The 19,507-nt window shown below is 34.4% G+C and overlaps 1 protein-coding gene across 2 annotated transcripts in view; it reads left to right on the plus strand.

Moving 5' to 3' along the window:
- Nucleotides 1-8,451: 8,451 nt before the first annotated feature.
- Nucleotides 8,452-19,507, plus strand: part of LOC139522956 (riboflavin transporter 2-like) — a 76,829-nt gene continuing 65,773 nt past the window's right edge. For both annotated transcript variants that reach the window (XR_011664533.1, XM_071316635.1), the window contains exon 1: nt 8,452-8,568. The gene's annotated coding sequence lies outside the window, so the exon portion shown is untranslated. The remainder of the gene's footprint in view (nt 8,569-19,507) is intronic.

The raw sequence follows: 19,507 nt of genomic DNA on the forward strand, positions 1-19,507 counted from the left end.
AGCTGTCACATCAAATCATTGATTACATGCAAGAAAAGTGAACTGAAGTAAAAAAAACACAAGTTAAAACTAGTGCAACAAAAATAAAAATCAGATATTCTATGGTCAACTGCACTTGATGACCTACAAAATTAGTTCATGAAAAGTGTACTCTGAAAAATGACAGTTGGTCAGCAAAACTAGCATACAAGGTTTGAAATCTGCTAGTTAGCCAAACATGGTTGAAGTCTCATAACTACTGCAAAAAACGTGTCATAAAATGGCAATATGGTATGGTCAACTACACAAAAGACACAGTTCATTTCCTGACTACACAATAAAAGAAATCATATCAAAGCTTCCAATCCCATTGTCTAGAAGATGTAGCATCACAAGTGTCATGATGCAAAAGTCCGAAATGATCAAATCTAACAACTGCCGCAGTTTAACAAGGTTTTCAATATAATGTGGGCAACTATACATAATGACAATCCCACTTAGTATGAAATTATTGACATTCAAAACATGACCTTAGAAGAGAAGCCATCTGATTTAGAAAAAATCATTCAAACATATAACCTTAGAAGATAGGATGTGTACACAAGGTGTCATTATTCTACAGTACAATAAATTAAATTTAGTTTTGATTACTTACATACAGTACTGGTGGAATTACTGCAAATAGTTATCAAAGGTACCAGGCTTATACTTTAATACGCCAGACGCGCGTTTCGTCTACATTTTAAAGACTCACCAGTGACGCTCAGATCAAAACAGTTAAAAGTCTAACAAGTACTAAGTTAAAGAGCATGTAGGACCCAAAATTCCAAAAACTTGTGTAAAAAACGGACAAGGTAATCTACTACTGGGATAAAAGTTTTGTAAACAGGAAATTAAAAAAAAAAAATTACCATATAATTGATATTCATGTCAACACCGAAGTGCTAACTACTGGGCTGGTGATACTCTCTGGGACGAAACGTCCACCAGCAGTGCCATCGACCCATTAGGTTAAACTGTTATCAAAGGTACCAGGATTATAATTTAATACGCCAGACGCGCGATTCGTTTGCAAACATAATCAATGTCCTCAGCCGAGACAATTCATCATGTGTTTCGACCCCTAACTCGTTACACTTCGGATGGGGGATTACAGTGGTATCAATTACTGCGCATTGGTGATGGGTTTCCAGCTACTACTGTCTCTCTTGATCCATATCCATGAAGACACTTTCTCTGCTGCTTGGCACAGCTTCTCAATTGCTGCTCTACTATGCCGGTCTGTTACTCCTATTGCAGAAAACAACATCCACACTGACTACAGGCGAAAAAGTATCATGCCTGCCATCCTCTATCTCTGCACTCTGTCAACAGTCAATCACACTGTGTCCTCATTTTTCCTTGGCTTCGCCATATCCCTCTTCATAGAAAACGTTCAGCTCTATAATTGCTATTTTTTTACTGCTGGAAGACCAGAATACCATGTCTGGTTGGTTTTTACAATGTCAGGAAATTGCAGCTTTTTCATAAAACAACTTTCAACTGTCAATGTCTCGCCTGATTTTATATTCCTGATGTGTTCTGTTTACTTTCCGATATAGTTCCCTCTCCTTCACAAACTTGATTTTGATAGATTTTGTCGAGCCTGCGATTTTTGTCGCAGAAAGCTCGACATATGGATAGTGATCTGGCTAAGGCGGCGGTGGCGTTAGCTAACTTTTCAAAAGCTTTATATTTTAGAAGGTGGAATACCTATATGCTTCATACTTTGTATATAGATGCCTCATATTACGAAGTTTCTGTCAGTCAAATGTTCAATGTCCTTGACCTCATTTTCATGGTTCAGTGACTACTTGAAAAAAGTTAAGATTTTTTGAATTGTTGAATTCTTTCTTATTATAAGTAATAGGATAACTATATTTGGTATGTCCGTACCTTGCAAGGTCCTCATGCCCGTCAGACAATTTTCACTAGACCTCTTGGTAATACTTAACCATTTCATTATATGTCTGTTGATGGTTCTTTCAAGCTGTTGTCAATGTAATTTCGTATAACATAATTATAAGTGGTCATGATATCCTTGGCAGGAGTCCATGTTGGTATATCAATGCCTTTAATTTTCCTGGTAGACCTGTCTTGTCGATGTTCCTCATTCCCTCTGAAACCCGTTGTTCGATTCTCCTGATATTTGTCTTGTCACTTAACAAGTCATCATACCATTTTTCTAAGCACTTGATAGGATTGTCAATTATCGATGGAAACTTCAGTTCAACTTGGAGTGTGCTCTTCCATTTTATAATTATTAGAGCTCTTGACTTCTTTGGCTTGAAAGCCATCATAGCCCATGTAACTGTCTCGTCCAAGGTCTTTAATACTAATCTAGCTTGGACATTGGTATCATCTGTAGTGATGGATACATCGTCCATGAACTCTCTATTTGGTGGTTGCCTAATGTTAGTTGATGTTTTGGGCCTTTAGTTTCTCTCTTTCCAGATTTATAATCGTATACATTCCCATGACAAAAAAAGATAACTGAGATGGTACATCAAGTAACTATTCCTTTTTTGTAGTTTCTGCCATGTTGTTGTAAACCGCAGCTCAATACCACTGAGATAACTTCTTAATACTCGCTTGAGGTGGTCTGGAATACGGTACTGATCTAGTGACTACTGTATCAGCATGTGCGGACGAAAGGCGTTGGGCGAATTTCACCACACTATTGTAAGATCTTTCTTGATCGCTTTGGTGTCTTGAATCAGTTGTGGAATGATACTTGTATGTTCAATGTAACTTGAGAATCCTGGTACTACACCTCTCTGTACTGAAGTGTATACATAGTTGCTATCTGTCATATATGATGTCCTCATTATATCTATGATAGACAAAACTATCTTTCCTTCTACATTTAGAAAGATTGTTCGATATTATGTGGTGTCTTCTGATTTTTCTTCTTTTAGAATAAAACATCCCCTGCTTTCTGCCAACATGATGGTATCTTCCCTTTCCTCCACACCACTTTTAGTAGCCTCCACATGTGTTTTCAAAATCGTTGGACAATTCTAATATACCTTATACGGTATACAATTTGGTCCTGGTGATGATGCAGACCTATATATAGCTCGATTTCTTCACTACATCTGACAGTTCTTTCCATGATGGTTCCTTGCTATTCATTAGTATTTCTTGTTCTGTCACATTTTCTATCCTTTCGCAGTTTCCTAGATGTTCCCACTGCATTTCGTTGCTGTGTGTCTCTGATAGATGTTTTCCCACGTCCTCTATTTGCTTTTTAGTTTTTCTGATCCCGCCTTTGTTTCGTCCATTGTTGCTTTGGTAAACTTGTATGGGTTGGCAACAAACATTGATCTCTTCTTTCCCCCTTTCTCTCCTTGCTTTTCTGATTCGATCTGCTGTATGCAGATTGTTTTATCTCTTCCTTGGTATTGATATTAGCTCATTCAACCCTTCTTTTTTCTTCTCGTTAAATTTTCTCTTCTATACTGCTTTGTTACATCGTTTATTTCGGTTCTGAGTGTATTTCTTGTTGGCGTCGGTTATGTTTGGTGTTACCCTGGGTGCCTCTCTGGTTTGAGTGTTACCCTGAGTGCCTTCTCTGGTTTTGAGGTTATCCTGAGTGCATTCTCTGGTTTTGGTGTTAGTTACCCTGAGTGCCTTATCTTGTTTTGGTGTTACTAAATCAAAATCGTTCTTGTCCTTCTGCTTAATGCACAATTGTTGACAATGATGATATCTTTCTCTGTAGATCTCCAGTTAGCGTGTTATCTAATATCTTGTCTAGGTCTTCATCAACTATCTCCCATCTCCTAGCATCTGTTGTTGGCCATTGTATCTTTTCTTTCCTGCTATCTGTTGAAGGTATTTTTTGTTTTCTGTTGGTTTTGACTCCATCGCTCCTCCTCAATGTTGATCTAAGTAGCTTCATTATGTAAAAGGTCCCCAACAATGTAGTGTGCTTCCTGTCTGTGGTCCTCCTTGGTCTCATCAGTGCTAACTGTGTTTCCTCTGCTGCTTCTCAGATCCGCACTTATAATTAGTTCTTATCTGATGTATCTTTAAAGTTTAAACCATTTAAGTTCTTGTAAACCTTCCCACAATGCCACTTGATTTCAGCCGTTGTTCAAGTCAAAGTCCGTTGGATAAGCTGAGTTGTTACCGTTTGGTCCTGCTCAATTGGTCTTTCATCTTCCCACTCCCGGAAGACTCTAGGGATATTGTCCTTTATTCTGTGTTGTAGCTTTGACTAAATTATAATCCTGGTACTTTTGATAACTATTTGAATGGTGTTCTATCGCAGGAACAGTGTGGTGCCACCTGTTTTACAACGCGTGTATAACGAGAAACAATCATTGTAAATCCTCTTGTGGTTGTCTACCGATAATCTTTGTTCCTTGGTCTTCTGTGGATATTTGTTTTATTTGCAAAAATATGACATCTTATTAGCATTTGTATGCAATTAAAATTAAGGGTTTGAACAGCACATATAGCAAGGTAATAACCATTCTTGAACTTCTGTAGGCCACATCATCGATATACACATGATAAAAACAATTTCACGAAGAATGAAAGATTGTCTGTGAACAACGGTCTCAGATTATTATATATAGTGCTCATAGATCGTTACAACTATAGAAACACTGACAAGCAGAGTAATACAATTGTGACATTTATCTGTCTTGGTAACAAACAATACACTGGCAAACTTCAGATTACATATAACTCTTAAAAATAAAAATGGATTCTCATATGAAATACATGGAAAACAAACATATCATCTTGCATATCTATCCATACTACTTATAACCATGGCAAACGATATAAACCTAAATCCAGGTCCAGACACAACAGTATTTCTATGCGGAACCTGCGACGAACCTGTTACATGGGAAGACAAAGGTATCATGTATGATACTTGTAACCAGTGGTACCATACCACCTACTAATCAGTCAGCTCTCGAACATACAACATCTTAGTAGAGGACAGTGTAATAATTGGGACTGCCTTATCTGTGACTGTCCTAATTACAGCTCAGTTTACTTTGACATAGTATTATCCACCTCAAATTAATTTAGTATTTTATCCGATACATCCCTCCAGAGTCCACTTCCATCTGACTGTATCAAACCTATTCACGCATCAACACCAGACAGAAGGAAGCAGGATAAAAGTCCAAAAAGTGTACCCATCAAGATGCTTACAGTAAATTTGCAGTCCATCAAATCAAAGCAAGGATTAATTGAGAACTTAGTTGAAAGCACTAAACCAGATATTGTCCTAGGAACAGAAACCTGGATAGATTCATCTGTAAAAGATAACCAGATTAAATAAAGCTTCAGGACCAGACAATCTAAAACCAAGAATACTAATTAAAAGAACTTTCAACCGAGATAGTCCCAATTCTAACTATCATCTTTGCAACATCACTTAATACTGGGGAAGTACCATCTGACCGGAAAAACGTCAACGTAAGCCCAGTCTTCAAGAAAGGAGAGAGATACAAGGCAGAGAATTATCGACCAATATCTCTGACATGCATCTGCTGTAAACTCATGGAACACATAATAACTAGTCATATTATGAAACATGCAGATCTCCACAACATTCTATATCCATTACAACACGGATTTCGTAGCAAAAGATCATGGGAAACCCAGCTGATTGAATTTGTGGATGACATCACCAACAACATGAGCGCAGGAAAGCAAACGGATGTTCTCATTATGGACTTTTCGAAAGCTTTTGATAAGGTTGGTCACAGTCTCCTGAGGCATAAGCTGGAACACTATGGTATCCGAGGAAATGTGAATAAGTGGATCGCTAGCTTCCTGTCTAATAGAACCCAAGCAGTAGTTGTGGATGGAGAAAGTTCATCTCATATTGATGTAGAGTCAGGAGTACCCCAAGGCTCAGTACTTGGGCCTTCACTATTCCTGTTCTACATTAACGACATGCCAGATGGAATTAAATCTACAGTCCGACTATTTGCAGATGACACAATAGCATACCTCACGATATCATCAGACAAAGATGCACATGATTTACAGCTAGATCTGGACAAACTCGGAATATGGGAATCAAAATGGAAAATGTCATTCCACCCTGACAAATGCAATGTACTTAAATAACCATCAGCAGGAAAAACAAAACAATTGCAACTTCATACAGCCTACATGGTCAAATTCTTGAGTTAGTCAGTAGTGCAAAATACTTAAGCTGCACATTTACATCCGATCGCAGATGGAATGATCATGTAAATAACATCTGTAACAAGGCAAATCGAACAATTGGTTTCCTAAGAAGAAATTTAAATATAGGATCAACTACAGTGAAGGAGAATGCATATAAAACATTGGTACGTCCAATTGTAGAATATGCCAGTCCGGTATGGGATCCATACCTTAAGACAGAGACTGACAGACTGGAGATGGTACAAATAAGAGGAGCTCGCTACGTATCCAACCAAAAATCATAACCACTCCAGCGTTAAGGCAGCAACCATTTGATTTTCTGGGGGGATGGGGGGGGGGGGGGGGGGGCTATGTTTTTTTTTTGGAAAAAAAAGTTTGTTTCCAGTTTTTGGAGAAAAAAATAATTTGTTTTTGATTCTGAGAAAAAAAAATTGTTTGTTTCACCCTCAGCTGCCACTATATGTTATGCTAAAATTGAAAGAAAAAATTGTTTTCGACTTGTCGCGAAAAAAATAGATTGTTTTTCGCCGCAGGCGAAAAAAAAAATTTGTCCAGAAAAAAACCCCATAGCCCCCCAGAAAATCAAATGGTTGCTGCCTAATCTGATGCTACAACATCTCAAATGGACATCACTTGAACAAAGAAGGAAAGAAGCGAGACTCACAATGCTATTCAAAATAGAAAACAACAAAGTGGCCATGTCAAAGGAAGGTCGTCTAATACCACCGAAAAGACTGTCACGAAACATGTATGACAAATCCTTCCAAGTACCAGCAGCATCCTGTGACTATAGAAAACACTCATTCTTCCCAAGAACCATCCGGGAATGGAACGCTCTTCCCCCTGGGGTCGTATCAGCTCCGTCAGTCGAGGCCTTTAAAGCCTCGATGACAAAGCTGAATTAAATTTCAAAATTTTGGGGGGAGGGGGGTGGTCTTATATGCGCACCAAACCATGGCAGTATAATCAGTTCGTGGATTGTGGCCATTATCTGGCAGAAGCAGAAGCACAATGGCGGACGGGATCCAGAACTTTTCATAAGGGGCGCTCCAGTCATGCTTCATTGATTCCCTATATAATCTACCATTTTTTCCAACAAAAAAGGGGGGGGGGCTCCCCCTAGATCCGTCAATGAGACACTAAGGTATCAAGATATTTCGGCACTTTGTTCAAAAGACAATAAGACAGCGAACAGAAGTCGGTTCCGTCATTCTGCATCAATCAATCAATCAATCAATCAATCAAAAACACTTCAATTTGTTAATTATCAATAGCCTACCTATTTTATAATTTTACACAACAATAAGCATAGGCGAATCCAAGGGGGGGGGCTGGGGGGCCCGGCCCCCCCCCCTTTCGTGGGAAAAATTTGGTTGATTATATAGGGAATCATTGAAGCATGACTGGAGCCCCCCCCCCTTTAGGTCAGTCAGCGCCCCCCCCCCCCCCCCTTAGGAAAAGTTCTGGATCTGCCACTGATAAGATTCTCTCTGTTCAGGTATTCATGGTCTTGAGCTCTTATTGTACACATACATTATTTTGATATACACCACCATGACCACATAGCATCCATATGGTACCAGCAGAGACATATATATAAGGGAGCTACTATTTGATTTTTATGGGGGGGGGGCTTAAATGAAATTTGAAAAAAATACGCAGGACAGGAGTTTTGAGTAAAAAAAAAAGGCAGGATGAGACACTTTGCAAAAAAAAAAGGCAGGATGACAATTTAGGTAAAAAAAGTCAGGATAAACTAATAAAAAAAAAGGCAGGACCGAATAGAGTGAAAAATAAAAAGGCAGGACAGAGATTACAATTAAAAAAAAATGCAGGACAAAATTTTTCATCCTAGCCCCCCTCCCACCCCTTAAAAATCAAATGGTAGCCCCCTAATACATTGTATTTTATGTCTCTGGTATCGGCTTGCGGACAGACAATATTGTTTTTTAAACCTCCCCCTAATTCCATTATTAATAGTGAATACCTGTCATATCCATTTTTTCATCTGAAAATAATTGAAATTAAAACATATTATAAATTAAGATAAATACAGTGAAAAAAAAAAAAATTATGAAGAAAAAAGGGGGAGGGCTTTTAAAATAAAATAAATCCTTTCCCCAGGTACCTATTATAGCTTCATGTCGTTTTAGTCTTTACAGTTGTTAGGCTCATTAAAACTTATTTCTATAAATTATTGGTAAAAAAGGGACAAAAAAGGGGGGGGTCCGAAATTTAAAGACCCAGACCGTATAAGATTCTTTTATTATTTTATTTATTTACATTTCCGGCATGTGGAAACCGGATTACAATTATTTTCAAGAGTGACTTGCGTAATAAAGGTCATTATTCACCTAACATCATTAATGTAAAAGGAAAAAGGTAACAATGGGCTTATAAAGTTGAATATATGACACTTGGCAATTTATTTTAACAAAAAATATGACAAAAAAAACTTACATGATCGTAGACGAAGGTCAAAATTTATGTCGTGAAGTCTGGATCATTTGAAAGAGAATCATATGTAATGTCTACATCGCGCTGGTTCTAGAAATACTGGGTTTATGATTATCCATGCAGCTGTGTGTCCGTCTGGTCCTTCTGAGACCTGTGTGTACAGTTGGAACTGTTATAATACCACTTCCAGCAACAATAGAGGGGGGGTCCTGATCCTGGAATCCCAGGCTTAAAAACACGAAATCTCAAAGTCCCGAATTTAAATAAATTTAAATCCTGACATCCCTAAATTCGAAAAAGAATTCCCGCATCCCAAAAGGGTCAATCCCAAAATCCCAAGCTTAAAAACACCCGATCCCGGAGTCCCCATAACAGTCAGAGCTCTGACATAAACAAGTCAGAATAAAATGACTTCTTCAAGTCAGAAAATGTTTTGAAATTCTGACCTGTACGGGTCAATTTTTGTTTTGCGTAGTTTTCCATCGAGTCCGTCAAACCAGAAGATATTTTGAATTTGCCGCCGATCTAAGACACATACGATCACGTGGTTTTTTGCGAGAGATCACGTGTTTGAGAGTCGTTGTTTTGGGAGTTTCTCGAACGAGAAGTTATTGAAAATATAGTGATTATTTACATTTTTTTTGTGCAAATCTAGGTCAATGTGGTCATTTTCAGAAGGTAATACATATTACCTCCGTATTTTCTTGGCCATTTTAATATTTTTTGGGTGTGAAGAAGGTCTTTGCAAGTGATTTTGTTGCTGTTTCATGAAGGCGCGTGACCTGTAAATACGGACGCGTGGCCTTTGAGATGACCGGGTGTCTGACAATTCTGACTTGTTCAGGTCAGAAAATGTTGTTATGATAATGAACTGTTATTTTCGGGAGACAACTCGTGTTGTCTTAAACAGTATTAACATTAATAACCAGTCACTGCAATTTTAAAAGTAAAATTATTGCTTCGAGCTGAACATCATCACGTGATTTTTCTATTTTTAAACTCAATCATGAATTGACTTTTTAACCTTTCCGAGTTTGCGGCTTATAAATATATTTGTTTTTTCGTTTCTCCCAATGAGCAAAACGATCTTTTGAATATTGATATTAATGAAAATGAAATGAAATCGGAATAATTTTAATAAAGGTAAAGGGAAGGGAGGGTTTAACTAAAGAACCGAAATATTTTTTTATTTTTATTTTAAAAATGATTTTAACTTGAGAACATTATAAAGAGATTCACAAAACGGGTTTTTCAATTATGAACATGGAATATGATATTAAAAACAAATCAAATGAAATGTAGGGTAAGGCTCCAGGGATCACCCTACCCCTGTCATTTGACAATGTTGAACAGTCGAGATCCCTGCTCCCTTAACTCAATTTTTTCTCGCTGTAAAGTATAATGAAATATACCAGGCTACAGTGGCAGATCCAGAGGGGGGGGGGGGGGGGGGGTTCCGGGGGTTGGAACCCCCCCTTTTTTTTGGCCGATCAATGCATTTGAATGGGGACATATAGTTGGAACCCCCCCTTTATCCTCGGTTGGGAACCCCCCCTTTTTAAAATGGCTGGATCCGCCCCTGGGCTAGTCTCTATGGGTCGCCCCACCCCTTGTTATTTGAGAATGATCTTATATCTTGAAAATGGTCGAGATCCCCACCTGTAAACCATATATATTCCTTTTTATAATGTCAAATTGATTTGAATGAAATATACCGGGCTAGTCTCTGGGTTTACCCCCTCCCCTGCCATTTGCGAATGTTCTTATATTTTGTAAACGGTCGAGATCCCCACCCCTAAACTATATATATTCTTGTATGGGAAAATAAAACAAACCCAATGTAATATAGGTGAAGTCCCTTGGGGGGGGGGTTCACCCCTACTGTGTGAAAACATGTAAATGGTCAAGATCCGCACCCCTGAACCATATATATATTAGTGTAAGGGACAACAAGACAAATCAAATGAAATAAAGATAAAGTCCCTTGGGGTCACCCCACCCCCTCATGTTTGAAAACTTGTAAACGGTTGAGATCCCCACCCCTTAAGCCTATATATTATTATATGGGACAATACAACGAATCAAATGAAATAAAGGGAAAGTCCATGGGGGTCATCCCCATCCCCCTTTTTGAAATGGTTTGGATCACCACCCCTAAACCATATAATATTCCTGTTCGTCATTTCAAGAAGATTTGAATGACATACAGGGTCAATCCCTAATTATATGGCATATATGTTTTCCTATGAAGTTACACATCTATAATTCTTACCCCAGATGCTTAGCCACATAAAGCATTAACCTTTTATTTGAAATATAGATAGTCTTTATTTCTACAGAAGTGAGAAGAACATTGGAAGTCAGTATGTTCTGACCTATAAAAGTCTGAATGTTCTGACTTATGAAAGTCTGAATGTTCTGACTTATTATGAAAGTCTGAATGTTCTGACTTTAATTTAATAAGGCCCGAAAGACTCAGAATGATCTGAAGATAATGACTTGTTTTTAATGTTTAGAGTATTTAAGAATATGAATGCTCTTGTCATGCTAGTACCATAAGAAACCCTGACAAGATTTTGTTCCCAAAAAAATAGATAGTTGTAGTGAAAATATTATGTATTTATATGTACCACTTCTTGAAGGACAACAAAGTCACCAAACTTAGTCTGATTTTCTAAGTATGTTCTTCTCAAATTTTTTTTTACAGAACATGATTTGATCTGTTTAAGTCAGTTTACAGGAAAAAAATCCGATCAAACTAGGTTTCTTCATCTTAGCCCCACCCTTTTTCTCCTTATCTGAATCGACTACTGTTGGGATAATTAAATTTTTTTTAAGAAACAATTCAGTCAAATGGTTTTTAGAATAATGTTTTTTACAACCAAAAGTTCTATATGTTAACTTTACAGAAAAAAAGTCATGAAAATACAGAAATAAAATAATTTTTTAAGATACAAATTTGATGAAATTTGTTAAAAAAAATACATTTGAATATAAAATATACCAAATACATTTTTTTTATAGTCCTCAATATTATGACTTGAGGGGACCATATTTCATCAGTCTTTTATCTGGTTTGTCAAACATTTTAAAATCAATATGAAAATCCTAGACTTAAAAGTTGACAAAAGTACTCTTTGAAGTCAGAACATGATTTGACCTGTTAAAGTCAGTTTACAGAGAAAATTAAATCCAATCAAAACTAGGTCTTCTTCTTCCAAGCCCCTCCCCCTTTTTCTCCCTATCTGAATCTGCTACTGTTGAGATAATTAATTTTTTTTTAAGAAACAATTCAGTCAAATGGTTTTTAGAATAATGTTTTTTACAACCAAAAGTTCTATATGTTAACTTTACAGAAAAAAAGTCATGAAAATACAGAAATAAAATAAATTTTTAAGATATAAATTTGATGAAATTTGTTAAAAAAATACATTTGAATATAAAATATACCAAATACATTTTTTTATAGTCCTCAATATTGTGACTTGAGGAGACCATATTTCATCAGTCTTTTATCTGGTTTGTCATACATTTTAAAATCAATATGAAAATCCTAGACTTAAAAGTTGAAATAAGTTTAGTTTTGACTGACTCTTTGAAGTCAGAACATGATTTGACCTGTTAAAGTCAGTTTACAGAGAAAATTAAATCCAATCAAAACTAGGTCTTCTTCTTCTAAGCCCCCCCCCCCCCTCTCTTCCCCTTTTTCCCTTATCTGAATCTGCTACTGTTGAGTTAATTAATTGATAGGTTTATTAGAAACAATTCAGTCAAATGGAAACCAAAAGTTCCACGTGTTAACTTAACAGAAAAGAAAGGTCATGAAAATACAAAAATATAATAAAATTTAAAGATGATTTGATGAAATTTGTAAACAAAATTTATTTGAATATAAAATATACCAAACACATTTTTTTATAGTCCTCATTATTGTGACTTTATTATTGGGTGTCTTTTATCTGAATTTCCCATACATTCTTAAAGCATATGACAATGCCAGACTAAAAATTTGTAATGATTAGCTAAAGTGAAGTTTTTGACTGACTCTTTGAAGTCAGAACATAATTGGACCGGTTTAAAACAAAATGCATTTAAATATATTGAATATGCAAAATAAACTTTTTTATAGTCCTCATTATTGCGCCGTATGGGGACCTTATTTCCTCTGTCTTTTATCTGGCTTTTCCGTACATTTTTAAATCAATATGAAAAAACTAGACTTAAAAGTTGAAATAAGTTTAGTTGGGACTGACTCTTTGAAGTCAGAACACGATTTGACCTGTTAATAAGTCAGTTGACAGAGAAAAAAAAATGTCCAATCAAAACTAAGTCTTCTTCCTTTAAGCCCCCTCCATATCTGAATCTGCTACTGTTGAGTTAATTAATTCATAATTATTTTTAAGAAACAATTCAGTCAAATGGTTTTTAAAATAATGTTTTTTAAAACCGAAAGTTCCAAATGTTAATTTAACAGAAAAAAAGTCATGAAAATACAGAAATATAATAAAATTTTAAAATAATTTGGAGAAATTTGTTAACAAAATACATTTGAATATTAAATAATAGTATACCAAATACACTTTTTTATAGTCCACGTTTTTGTGACTTTATTATTGGGTGTCTTTTATCTGAGTTTCTTATACATTCTGAAATGCATATGACAATCCCAGACTTAAAGTTGCAATACTTGATTAAAGTATAGTTTTTTACTGACTCCTTGAAGTCAGAACATAATGTGACTTGTTCAAGTCAGTTTGCACAACAGGATTTACCTCAATGAAATATTAAGATGCAATGTATCAAAAATATACCAAATTATCTTTTATATATATAGTTCTTATAATTGTGACTTAATTTTTTGTGATTTTTTTTCCTACTTGTATCCATACATTCTAAGTTAACAATCACATCACAATCATGATAATGCACGACTTTTACAGAACTTTGCAAGCCATTTAGTTTTTGACAGACTCTTTTAAGTCAGAACATGATTTGACCTGTTTAAGTCAATTTGTCCGAACATGCCCATTTGACCTGTTTAAGTCAATTTGTCTGAACATGATTTGACCTGTTCAAGTTAGATTGCAGAACAAATTTTCCAATCAAAGCTAGGTGTACTTCCTTTAAGCCCTGCTTCTGAATCTGCCATTTGTGAATTTATTTGATAAATGTTTAGAAACAATTAAGTCAAATGGTTATTTATTTTAGGGGATCTTACATATATTTCTTATGTCTGACGTTCCCATACTTTCATTTAATATCATATGTCAGTGCCCCACTCTAAAAATTTCAATAAATTTAGTTTTGGGCTGACTGTTATAAGTCAAAACATGATTTGACCTGTTTAAAAGAAAATGCATTTAAATATTGAATATACCAAATATTTTTTTTTATAGTCCTCATTGTGACTTTAGGGGACCTTTAATATTTTCTCTGTCCTATATCTGGCTTTCCCATACATTTTTAAATCAATATGACAGTACAAGACATAAAGGTTGAAATAAGTTTAGTTTTGACTGACTCTTTCAAGTCAGAACATAGTGTGACTTGTTTGAGTCACAGGGATGATTCCAGGTGTTTTCAAATGGGTCCCTTGAACATCAAATTGGGAATTTTTATTCTAATTGGGAATTTTTTAAGCATAAAATCTAAGGCGAAATAACATTATTTTCCTGTAAAAATGGAAAATGTATATTATTAAGTTTAACCTGTACACTAATGTTCATGTAAGTTGTAACATTTTGAATAATTCTGGATGGGCTACATGAATATCATTGAACATGATGTACTAGTCTATCAACTTAGCTATAGCTACCTAGGCCTATTACAAAAACATATATTTCAGCTAACATAAACCACTGAAAAAAATCATTCATCGGGTATTTTTCAACAGCAGGTCATCTCTATAAATTTACCTTGATTCAAATGGATTTCAAATTGAACTGGTCAATTGTCGAATTCAGAAAAGCAATTACAAAAGTTCATATACTTAATTGATAAGATATTTAAAGCCTTTAAAATTATTGGATCATCTTCAAATCTTTTGAAATAGTTCCATTATGATGACATCGTATTTCATCAATGGTCTATCATCAAAATTATTTTCAAAAAACGCTCAAACTTTTGTCTTTTGAGGAAATAATTTCTTTTACAAAACACGTTTTCATCATATTATATAACTGGCTCTGCTGGGGGATCTGCTTTTAAGAGATCGGCGCCCATTAAACTTTATCCATCAATGTTATATCAAAATTTGAATTTGCTCTCTGCCGAGGTCTGCTTTGACACCCATTTTTATCAACCTTCTGGGCGATCTGCTTTTACAAGATCGAATACTCCCATAACATATTAATCAATTGAATTTGGCTGCTAAAATTGTTTGCCACATGTTGACATAATTAAATCGTTGTTAATAAAATGCGATCGTAAACAGCATTCTTATCCGGATTTTAAAACATTTTGACAACAAACTATGAAAAATTATAGTTGCCTTAATCGGTGACAGAAACTTTTCCGGAAATATCGATTTTTATTTTATTTTCCTGAATTGGGAATTAATTTTCATGTACATTTTTTTGGGGGCGCTGGCCTATTTAAGGGCCGCTTAGCGGCCCTAAACTTAACTATATAGTGGAATCATCCCTGGAGTCAGTTTGCACAACAGTATTTACCTCAATGAAATATTAAAATAATAAATGTTTTGCTCTTGATAAATTTAGCTAAAAGTGGATGAAAATAGATCCCTTATTTTTTCCTTGGAAGATTTGAAGTATTGTCATGGTACTAGTAAATGTATCCAATATTGTATTTTGTAAATCTTTTGATATTGACAGAAAATTGTATGATCCATTTTTCTGCTTTGGTTTTTGTTTGTATTAATTTTGAAATGATCGAATTTGATGAGATAAATATATTATGTTAAGATACTGGAAAGAAGAAGGTATGACGAGCCCCACTTTTTAAACTCTTTGATTCGAAACTAGTAATCACTATATTTTATGGAGATTGATAACAAAGTGGTAGTAATGACTGCTTCAAGTCAGAACAAAAATGACCTCTATAAGTCAAAATGTATTAAAAAGGGACATAAATCTTATTAGAATATGAAGATATTAAGTCACAATATTTTATGCAAAAGCTGACCTGTGGAAGTCATTTTATGATAAATTAAAGTCTGACATAAACTGACCTGCACAAGTCATATTCTGTTGAGTGCAAGAAGGGAGACAACACTTGCATCAAATTATATCTGACCTATGGAAGTCATTTTATTCTGACTTGTTTATGTCAGAGCTCTGACTGCATAAAGGTTCTACCCCCCCTCATAGAACCTGAGCCTGAGGCTCCTTCCTTGTTTTTTTCAAGAGGGATCTTTCAAAACTCTTTTCGACTCTTTCATTCCCCCCAATTGACAAGTAAATCTTGTGATTGGAGCTGTGCTGGTAGGAATTAATTCTCTGGTACTGCCACTGACGCTGGATTGGTTTATAGTCCAGATGAAAAAAAAAAAATAACAGGTGCCCCTTTCCTTATGTACGTACATATGTACATACATTCTGTATGGATTATGTGAGTTAAGCCAGGGTAGACTTGGGTTCATATGTTCTGATGATTTGAAAAAATACCGGAAAGATTGCCAATCAAAAATATTTCCACTGAAATTGGGCAAAGTTAATTTTGTAGGCGTTGTGATTTTCAATACATGAAGTTGGAATAAAAGGTGATGCTTTATAATTCAATGTTTGTTAGGATGAAGTAGACTGTACGATTCTTCGAATTATCGAAGAGCTCTCTGTTTTTCAAATCATTGATTTATCATAAATCATACAAGTGTCACAAAGTCTTTACGTCACAATATAAGAAATAAGTGAAGTTACAACACTTGCTTTACATACATATACATGTATATGAAGGTTCAAGCTGCTGAAGCAATATGTCTTATAACAATGTATAAGATAATTATATTTCTTCCACTCACTTGAAGTGTTGAGCAAGGGTTCAGAAATGATAATATTTGCAAGTCATGCCCTAAACTTAAAGCTATAATGTATGTCTTGACATGCACAAACTGCAGATTGAGATTAACAATGATTAAGGACAAATTAAAAAAATTTACAGAAAAAATTTCCATCATTTCATTGAGATCAGGTTTCTTTATCATGTTTATTGCCATTTTGCGCCTGTATTTGTTTTGTAATCCCCATCCCCATAATTAAACTGTCACTCCAGTATTAGTATGATAATCCTGTCAGAAGGCTTTCTAGGATCCCAATAACCATGATAACCATTTTGACACATCTGTGTTTTTTTATTCACACATAGATCTATAGAACTTATAAAAATAATAAAAATAATAATAATAAAAAAAAAATTCTATGACAACTTTATTCATTATTTAATTACTTCCAACATTGTTCAGCAAAGATAATAGTCAATAGCCTATTTGCCAATTAAGGATTTTGCTTGGTTATTACACACTTTTTAAACAAATTAATTCCCTTTGTCAATCATAGACTTGTTCTTTATTGGACAAAATTGACTAATACCCATTCAATGCAGCATGATAACTTGAAAGTGAGATATTAGCATTTTAACAAATATTCAGTGAAAAATAAATTATTGTATATTAAAAAGTATTTACTTTGATCACAACAAATTAAGTGTAATAAAAGATTTGATAAAACTCAAAAGTTACATACAGGTAAACTCACATTTTTATCACTTTTCTTTCGTTATAGGAAACGAGCCCAATAGCAAATTATGGTCCATATGAGAAATATGAATATTGAACGAAAAATTAGTTTTTAAATGCTTTAATCCTACATTTCTATTTATTTTTTTGACATTTTAATCAAAAGTTTAAGAATCTTTGATGAGTGTCTAAAAAGATAGCCTTGCTCTTACTTTCATCTCTTAAAAAAAAGAATTGACCTACAATGTACAATGTAAGAGTGAAAAAGAGGGGAACCATGGGTAACTAACAACATTAATTTACCTTGCCTAAACACTCTCACACCTTCATTCCTTGGCAGATGAAATTTACATCAAAGCGTCTTGGAACATTAAAGGGCCAACCAATATTTTTTCAGGAGTTACACCCTTGTAAAAATAATTTGCATGGAAAATACCATTGATAGCAATCATATGTTGTATTTCTGGTATGATATTTATCATGTTTATGTTAAAGATTAATGAATTCAAAATTTTTGAGTTAATGTCCTTAGACAGATTGAAGCATGAACTTTTGTAGCATAGGAGCACTGTTCTTTAATGATTTTGATTAACCCTTCAGTATCATCTTCATTGCTTTTTTTGTATTTTATTCAAGAAGATTTTAAAACTGAATTTTCTGACCTGGAAAGAGATTATAATCTTACCAACTGTAGGATGATTTTGAATATTCTCTGTCCATCAAAATGCAGAAATGGTGATCGTATAAAATCTAAATAAAGATATAAAGTCTGCCAATTGCAACATTAACATGATTAAGTGAATTTGAATATTCTGTTCATGCAAAAATTCTCCTTCTAATATATTCTAAATGGGTTATAAATACATGTTTAATGAAAGTAAAAACCAATAACAATAAAAAGTAAAATTTGAATCTCTAAAAAAAACCAACATCTGTTTTGATCAATAAAAGCAACTTTTGGTTATAAAAGTAATCCAGCAAATTATTAATTTGTTATATACATTTTTAAGGGAAAAAATATAATCACTTGTTTAACACTTATTCACCAGTTAAACATTTTATTTGACTTGTCCTCCCTTGCATTTAGAAATACATGTATATGTCAATAATTAATGTTCATGTACAATGTACCGCATTGTACAGTATTTACAGTGGAGTCGTCATCTTACTGCGTCTAAAAAATTGTTTGCAAATGAAGTATAAGAAAGCTTTTTCCTTTCTCTTGTTTTAAGATTTCTTTTATTTGTAAAAAAGGTTAAAACAATAATTCCTGTGAATTGCATTACATATTTGGTAGCTTGATCACATATCTTTTGATCATGTGATAAATATTTAAATTTTTGCAAAAAAAAAAATACTTTTAATAAACAAACCATGAATGATCATGTTGATGAATATGCTACATATATGACATGCAAATGATGATTCTTTACCTATATACTAGTCAATAAGTATGCTCCAGTCATGCTTCAGTGATTCCCTATATAATCAACCAAATTTTTCCCACGAAAAGGTGGGGGGGGGTTAAAAAATGGAAGATTTTTTGTATAGTGTCATTTTCCTCAAATTTAAGATAATGAATATGTGGATATTTACTGGTAATATTTATAAAATATATGGTAAAGAAATGGCTTGAAGATATATGTAAAAAAGAAGATGTCACAGTGGTACATTTGTATGATTGCCAATGAGACATCTGTCCACAAGAGACCAAAATGACTCTAACATTAACAACTATAGGTATGTATCATTTCTAGAGCAGTTATCTGAATTACTTAAAAGGATTGCATATCTATAATACTAAAATTACGAGGTCCAATTTATCAGCCGGCATCAGGTAAAAACGACATATCAAAGAATTCAACTTTATATATAGCTAATATAGGACAATTGTGTAGATTAAAAATTACACCACTCCAGACCCTTTTGTTTTCCACATAATTAATATTGCCAATAATTAACAAGTTCCGGGTCGAATCCGGTACCGATACCAAAAGTATATTCATCTGTTACCCATTACCTTATCTGTACGTTCCGCATCTAACAGGCGCACCACCAAATGGTGTATTTGATTTTACTTTATACACGGGTCATAATCACAAAGTCGACACAACTAAATTCAATCATTGTCAAATTGTTCCCTATTGTAGTTTTTTAATTAGTAAAACTTTC

This window comes from Mytilus edulis, chromosome 5 (assembly GCF_963676685.1).
Source record: "Mytilus edulis chromosome 5, xbMytEdul2.2, whole genome shotgun sequence".
Classification (NCBI taxonomy): Eukaryota; Metazoa; Mollusca; class Bivalvia; order Mytilida; family Mytilidae; genus Mytilus; species Mytilus edulis.